The 8,670-nt window shown below is 43.0% G+C and overlaps 1 pseudogene; it reads right to left on the bottom strand.

The window, feature by feature from the left end:
• Positions 1–2,471: 2,471 nt before the first annotated feature.
• On the bottom strand, positions 2,472–7,942 carry LOC114116163 (BRCA2 and CDKN1A-interacting protein-like; annotated as a pseudogene).
• Between the last annotated feature and the right edge of the window lie 728 nt (positions 7,943–8,670).

The following is an 8,670-nucleotide window of genomic DNA, read 5'->3' as shown; positions in this document are numbered from 1 at the left end:
AGGTGTCCAGGAATATTTTGGACTAGGTTATTCAGATCAGCCTCATTACTAAAAACCACAGTGAATGCTGGTTAAAAGAAAGATAAGTAAGAAAAACTCTGAAAGCATTGAAAACAGGACAAGGCTTAAAGAAAGTGAGAACCAGAGAGAACCTTAAAATTGCTTTTGCCTTGGGTGCATTTTCTATTCTGGGCAAACTTGAACTTTGGATTTTGACAGCCTTCTGGGGTACAAGGGACAGAAATCAAAGCCTGGTGGCCCCCAAGTTGAGGAGTCTTAGGAGGGTCTCACTACACTGAGCTGGACCCACAGAGAGTGACAACTCAGAATTAGGGTGAAAAGAAGGTGAAAGTGAAGTTGCTCAGTCGATCCGACTCTTTGTGGACCCCATGGACTGTAGCCCACCAGTCTTCTCCATCCATGGAATTTTCCAGGCATGAGTACTGGAGTGGGTTAGCCATTTCCTTCTCCACGGGATCATCCCAACCCAGGGATTGAACCCAGGTCTCCCGCATTGCAGGCAGATGCTTTACCATCTGAGCCACCTGGGATAACTTAGGTTAGGGTGAATCAGAAGTAAACTCACATCTCTCTCTCCACCCAGGGACTCTGAGAAATTTTTCCTTGTCTAACAGCGAAAAGAGAGGGGAGAGACTTCCCTGGTGGTCCAGTGGTTGAGACTCCACGCTTTCCATACAGTGGGCACGGGTTCCATCCCTGGTTGGGGAACTAAGATCCTGAGTGCCATATGGTGCAGCTAAAAAAAAGAGAGAAAAAACAGCGAAAAGTATAACATAGCCTAGCCTTTACATGGACTTGCTGGTCAAAACACATTACCTTAAGCCCTTAATGTAGTTCGAAGCATTCCCAGGCTAGTAGTACCCCGAAACAACTAGGAGAATTAAACACAAGTCCTCTCTGAAAGGCTGGTCCTTCCTCTAAGGCCTCAAGGAAATCCTTCAAATGAATTCATAAGGCAAATGAGTGTATTGTTTCCCGTTGCTGCTGTGACAAGTTACTGCAAACTTGGTCGAGGCTCTAACAACACAAATTTATTGTCTTATGGTTCCAGAGGTCAGGAGTCAATGATGGGTCTACAGCGAGTGTTATTAACTCGATGGACATGAGTTTGAGCAAGCTTCAGGAGTTGGTGATGGACAGGGAAACCTGGGTGCTACAGTCCATGGAGTCGCAAAGTCCGACACAACTAAGTGACTGAACTGAACAAGGCTATGTTTCTTCTAGCTAGAGACTCTAGGGGCAACATTTGAAAATTGTAGACCATGAATGAGAATCAGCAGAAAAGACAAATGAAACATGCATGCATGCACATATATTGATATATCATGAACCAGTTGGGTTTATTGTAGAAATGGAGGGTTGGTTTAACATCAGAGAATCTCATTAGTGTAATTCACATTTTAAGAGATTAAAAGAGGAAAGCTATATGCTTGTTTCAGTGGATTTGAAAAAAAAATACCTTTGAGGTAGTTGAATGTGCTGTTGCTTCAGTCATATCCAGTTCTTTGCAACCCTATGGACTGTAGCCCACCAGGCTCCTCTGTCCATGGGATCCTCCAGGCAAAAATAATGGAGTGAGTTGCCATTTCCTACCCCAGGGGAATCTTCCCAACCCACGTCTCTTACATCTCCTGGCAGGCAGATTCTATACCACTAGTGCCACCTAGGAAGCCCGTGATTCAATATCACAATTAAATAAAAGCAGGATTAGATTCCAATGGCTCCTATAACAAATTACCCTGAATTTCATGGCTTAAAGCAATAATTCTCTCACAGTTCTGAAGGCTGTAAATAAAAGACCTAAGCATCAGTAGGGTCAGGCTCCACTCAGGTTCTTGAGGAGGGTTGGTTCTTGCCTCACAACTTTTGTCATTGATGGTGTTTTTTCACTGATGGTGACATCATTCTGACCTCAGCATGTGTCTTCACATGGACCTGTGTCTGTCTGTAAAATTGCCCTCTCCCTCTTTCTTTTAAGGATACATGTGATCGCTTTTAGGGCCAACACTGATAATTCAAGATAAATTCCAGTCAAGATCCTTAATCACATATTTTGCCATATAAATTAATTTTCACTCTTGCTGTGTCAGATGATATTCACATGGTCCAGCAATTAGGAAGTAAATATAACTTGGGGGGGAGGGGACACTTTTTTCAGCATACCGCAAAACAAACCACAAAGGATTATAAAAGACAACTTCCTTAACTTTTATTTTATTTTTATTTTTTTATTTAAAAACTAAAAATAGAAGTTTTTACTGAGTTCTTTAAATTACTACCCCATGGTTTTTCTTCTTACTGGAAAAGTTCTTAATCAACCGTTCTTAATTTGACCAAAATTTTAAAAAAGCAAAGATATTTTGTAAATGTGTCACAGACACGGGTGACAGAACCCTACTTTTTGTAGAGGGCCTCCATCTGAATAAAGTCATGAGTTTTTCAATAAGCCTCCAGCAAGTCTTCTGGCAACTGTGCAGAAGCCAGCCCACCACGGTCCATGGGAGATGGGTTAGACAGACAGATGTTCTTTCAGTTTTTCCATGATTTCATTCATTTTGTCGCCTGGAATTAACATCACAGTTCGCAGGGGCTTCGTTGGTACATCATCAAAGGACCATCGGCCTCCCAGACACGTGTCACTCTCCTCCTGCACTGAGTAGTTGAACTTCAGGATTGCCTTCTCGTAGAAAAATTATTCTTCCGCGTTTGCAAACATTAACTCCTCTCTCTTTTGGTTGCTCCGTTTCTTTCTGGAATTGCTTTTTCCTGCTTCCACAAACGTCCTGCTACTCAGAAGGCAGAAGTGACACTTCCCACACGGCTTGTTAGTTCTGTGTGCCTCTGCTCGTTCTTTCTGAAGCTGCTGGTGCATGGGCAGAGCGATCTGTGGAGGAACGTTAATGAACCTCTCACTCGGCAGAAAGCCCGCAGGCCTGGCGGTGTCATTGAAAAGCCTGTCCAGCTCCTCAACCATGCTCTTCTCACAATCCTTCTCACAGAGGCGCAGAATCAACTCCTTAATTTGCTCAGCGCAAGGGGTACCCTTTCTTTCAGTTAAATTTAAAAGACTTATGAAACCAAAAATCTCATCTTCATCCACATCATCATCACTGTCTTCTGAAACATCCGTTTGCTTGATCACACTCCCGATGTGGTTCTGTTGAATCAAGAGATCTGTGAGTTCTGCAGTGTCCACAGGGGCTTTTAGAAAAAGCTGCTGTAGTAACTTCTTAATTCCATCGTAATCGTTATCTGAGATAGAATAAGCTTCAAATTCAATTTTCACTTCCTCATTGACCACCTCGTCCTCTTCATCCTCTTCTTTGTCACTGTCATCTTCGTCCTCTTCCTCCACTCTATCCTCCTGTTCCTCCTTGCCTAGAGCCGGGGGCATGCGGCTCACAGCACGACACTTCAGCTGGGACCCTTAACTTGTATTTTAATCAGGATCTAAAAACAGTAGCTAAAGCTAATATTAATCATTCCTTTTAAAACCAGGAATAGGAATGGATGCCCGTTATTACCAGTTGTCCTGTATTATCCCAGGAGCCCAAACCAACACAGCAAGATAAAGACATAAGAATTCTAAGAACTGAAAAGAAAAACAAAAAGTTTTTTTTTTTTAACATAACTATCTGAATGGAAAACTTTAAAAACATCTCCAGATAAGTTATAGAATTAATAATAGTTTAAGTCAATTGCATTTCTATATGTGCATATGTGGATTATATTAGCAACTAATAAGTTACAGAAATATATACCATGTAAAATAGCAACCCAAACAGTAGAGGGTTGTGCTTCCTGCTGTAATGGAATATTGGGACCACACTTGGCTTTTTATAGGAACAACTAAAGGATATACAAAATATAAGCAACACTTGTTTTCAGACATTGGGCAATAGAGAAGGATAATAAAAATGTTATCCTGGACTTCCCTGATGGTCCAGTGCGTAAGACACTGCTCCCAAGGCAGGGGTCCTGGGTTCAATCCTTGGTCAGGGAACTAGGTCCTGCATGCTGCAACAGAGATAAAATCCCAACTGCTGCATCTAAGACCCGGCACAGCCAAATAAATAAATATATTTTAAAAATCTTTTTAAAATAGTTATCCCAATGATACCTCTAGTTTCTTCCTGGTGGCTCTTTCTGAACCACAATGCGGGGATGAGGAGCCCCAACAGCATGAGAGTCTTACTGAGTTGAGGAGACGGAGTTCAGATTTTCAAAAGGCGGCTGGAGTTTGGAGGGCGGGATACTCGAGAGGAGAGAGCTATGTGCAGAAAGGGCTCCAGAAATTCATCATAAAGATCACCTTGAGTTTTGGCTGAATGCAAAGCAACACGTGTCTAGAGAAAACACTGCAAGGTCAGGCAAAGCAAAGCACTTGGGAGCTCAAAGCTGAATAATTCACAGAACTAGGAGATACTGAATTCTCATCAACTAGAGCAGAGAAACCTTACTGAAAAGTTGGGAAGAACTATAGACACACAAATACACACCCACATGCACACACGATGATGGTATCAAAGAAACAGGAACCAACTGAGAGAGTTCCCAATACCAAAGCAGGAACAGTTTACACAAAATAAAATACTATTGAATTATAATCCAAGAGTGATAACCACATTCAAGGAGTGAAGGCAGTATTGTTAAGATATCAGTTCTCAAAATGTTTTAAATGTTCAATGCACTTCTCTAAAAAAAAGCAGGGTCTTTTTTCCCTAGAAATAGACAGGCTGATTCCAAATATTATATGGAGATGAAAAGGATTTAGAATACTACAACAATTTTAAGGAAAATTGGAAAGATTGCTACTACATGATCTAAAAAAAAGAGGAAGGGTATTTCCCTGAGAGTGGGTAGGCCTTGGAACTTTCACTGCTGTGGCCAGGTTCAATCCCTGCTTGGGGAACTAAGATCCCACAAGTCATCTGGTGTGGCCAAAATAAATAAATAAATAAATATTATTATAAAGCTACAGCTTCAAGGCAATGTGGTAGTGTGGTATGAATCTATATATCAATATTTCACTAGAAGGGATTAGAAAATTTGGAAATAGATGTCATATATACATATTCCCATACATATACAGTTTATTCTTTTTTTTAGAATTATTTCTTTCTTTATTTTTGGCTGTTCCAGGTCTTCATTGCTGCGTGGGCTTTTTTCTAGTTGCGGTGACCAGGGCTTCTCATTGAGGTGGCTTCTCTTGCTGCGGGGCACACGCTCCAGGGCACCAGGGCTTCAGTAGTTGCGGCCCGTGGGTTCTAGAGCTCGGGCTTAGTAGTTATGGTGCTGGGCCTCAGTTGCTCTGCAGCATGTGGGATCTCCCTGGATCAGGGATTGAACCTGTGTCTCCTGCATTGGCAGGCAGATTCATATTCACTGTGCTACCAGGGAAGTCCAGTTCATTCATTTTCAACAAAGATACCAAGGTAATTTATCGTCTTTCCAAGAAATAGCAGTGGAAAAAAGGGGGATCCATATGAGAGGAAACATACCTCAATATTAAAAATAGATAAAAATTAGGAGGAGATGGAACAGTACGTGGAGGGAGGATGGGATTGGGGAGAACCGGGAAGATCATTTCATGGAAGTCACAGCGACGGCTACTTCTGGTTACTTCTCCAGTTTTACCATTTCCTCTGATTACTCTGTCTATAATTTCAGCTCCTTGAATGAGATATTCTATGGTTTGATTCTAGATAATGCCATGCTATTTCATTTTACTGAAATGCTTTCTGCACAATTACATTTATTCCTTATTTGGATAACTCCTATATGTCTTCTTTTAGTTTTCTTTTGATTAATCGGCAAATACATACATTACTTATGGCTTCTCTGGGGGCTCAGATGGTAAAGAATCTGCCTGACACCCAGGGGACCAGGGTGCGATCCCTGGGTTGGGAAGATCTCCTGGAGAAGGGAATCGCTACCCACTCCAGTATTCTTGCCTGGAGAATTCCATGGACAGAGGAGCCTGATGGGCTACAGTCCATGAAGTTGCAAAGAGTCAAGACACAACTAATCGACTAACCCTTTCACATTACAATATTTATAATATATTAGAGTTTTCTGAAAGAACACCTGTGTAACCCTCACTGAAAGAGATTTCTAAAATCAACCCTAGCTTTGGTATTAGCTAGGAGAACTCACACTCAGAATGTGGTCATTTTCACAGTATGATTTATTACAGTGTAAGGGGCTTCCCAGGTAACGCTAGTGGTAAAGTGAGAGTAAAGAACCCACGTGCAACTGCAGGAGATGCAACAGATGTGGGTTTGATCTCTGGGTCAGGAAGATCCTCTGGAGGAGGAAATGGCAATCTGCTCCAGTATTCTTGCCTGGGAATTCCCATGGACAGAGGAGCTTGGTAGGCTGCAGTCCATGGGGTCACAAAGGATTGGACATGACTGAGTGATTGAGCAAGGATACAAAACAAAATCAGCAAAGGGAAAAGGCACAAGGAAGCCAGTTGCAAGCTTCTAAGAGTCCACTCCTAGGGGAGTCTTACAGATGTGATTAACTCTTCCAACAATGAGTTGTGGCAACACACATAAAATGTTGCCTGCCAGGGAAGCTCATTAGAGACTCGGCGCCAAGAGTGTTCCCTGGGAACTGGACATGCAGGCTCCCTCTGCCTGGCATATATTGAAAACCAAAATTCAAGACTTCTGGATGGAAAGCAAGTGTCTGGGATAAACCATATTGTCTAGGCACAGTGAGCCACTCTTATCAGGCAATGGTGGGAACCCCTCCCCTCAAGATGAAATCTAACATCCCAGACACCAGCCAAGGTCAAACTTGCAGGCAGGTCTTTCTAAGGATAGCATCTCAGGCCTGCTATTTATTCTGGTATGCACTTTCTGTTTATGCCCATTCCAAATCCCGAAACCTCCATCCCAAACACTCACCCTACATCCATCGAGTAACCACTCAGTTAATGAGTATTGGCTGTGTCCTTGCTATTTCCCCCCTACAGATTTATTACATGTGTATGTGTGCCTATGGACTTCTCTGGTGGCTCAGATGGTAAAGAATCTGCCTGCAATGCTGGAGACCTGGGTTTGATCCCTGGGTTGGGAAGATCCCCTGGAGAAGGGACTGGCAACCCACTTCAGTATTCTTGCCCAGAGAATCCCATGGACAGAAGAGCCTGGCGGGCTACAGTCCATGGGATAGCAAAGAGTTGGACACGACTTGGCTACTGAACAGCATAATACTATTCTAATATTTTAGGCTTTTATATATCATTATATGGTATGTTGGTTCCACCTTATTGCTCTTCTGTTGAAAAGATTTACTGTCTCATTTCTTGATTCTTTTTATATATGAAACTGGAAATCATTTACCTACTCTCATACATATCCATAGATGTTTTTATTGGGATCTGATTAAATTTACAAATAAGTTCAAAATGAATTGACATCCTTTTGAAATTTAGTCTTCTGTGTAGAGATAGATAATAATCAAAATAAGATAGACATATATTTTTTGATGATAAGCGCTAAATAAGTCAGAGAAGGAGACCAGAAGGTGGGGATGGAGGCTGCTATTCTAAATAGGAGAGACTTACTGATATTTTTGTAATTAATTAATTAATTTGGCCATGCGGGGTCTTAGTTACATGGGACATGGGACCTTCACTCTTCATTGCCGCATGCGGGATCTTTAGTTGCGGTATGTGAACTCTTAATTGCAGCATGTGGGATCTAGTTCCCTGACCAGGGGTCAGAACCAGGCCGCCTACATTGGGAACATGAAGTCTTAGCCACTGGGCCACCAGGCAAGCCTCCTGATGATATTTTAGTATAGACTCTAATAAAGTGAGGACGGGAGTTCATGTTCCATATAGAGGGAGTGGCAAGTTCAAAGGCCCTCAGGGATTGGTCTCAGCTAGGAGCACAAACAGCTCACCCATAGTCACAGGAGACCAGGCAGAGTGTCCTGCTGAGATGAGGTTTGATGGGTAGATGGAGCGGTAGGCTGGGGTAGACAGTCTCCTGTTTTCTTAGTGAAATAGAAAGCTGTGCAGAATGAGGATCTGGAAGGCAGTGTTAAGAGGAGAAGGGAAGGACGTCACTGGTGGTCCAGTGGTTAAGAATCTGCCTTGCAAATGCAGGGGACACAGGTTCAATCCCTGGTCCAGGAAGATCCCACATGCTGAGGAGCAACTTATACTGTGCACCACAACTGAAGCCCTTAGCTCTAGAGTCTGGGCTCCACAACAAGAGAAGCCACCACAAACAGCAGCCCTTGCACCGCAACTCAAGAGGAGCCCCTGGTCTCTGCAACTAGAGACAAGTCCACTTGTAGCAACAGAGACCCAGCACAGCCAAAAATGAATGAATACAAAGAGGAGAAGGGGACCGTGGTATTTCTAGCAGGTGGCATGAAGGGCCTATTCAAGACTCAGTTCAGGTCAGTCGCTCAGTTGTGTCCAGCTCTTTGCGACCCCATGAATTGCAGGCCTCCCTGTCCATCACCAACTCCCGGAGTTCACTCAGATTCATGTCCATCGAGTCAGTGATGCCATCCAGCCATCTCATCCTCGGTCGTCCCCTTCTCCTCCTGCCCCCAATCTCTCCCAGCATCAAAGTCTTTTCCAATGAGTCAGCTCTTCGCACGAGGTGGCCAAAGTACTGGAGT

Source organism: Ovis aries, chromosome 8, assembly GCF_016772045.2.
Source record: "Ovis aries strain OAR_USU_Benz2616 breed Rambouillet chromosome 8, ARS-UI_Ramb_v3.0, whole genome shotgun sequence".
Taxonomy (NCBI): Eukaryota; Metazoa; Chordata; class Mammalia; order Artiodactyla; family Bovidae; genus Ovis; species Ovis aries.
The sequence above is the reverse complement of the archived record's forward strand: the minus strand, read 5'-3'. Positions and strand labels throughout refer to the sequence as shown.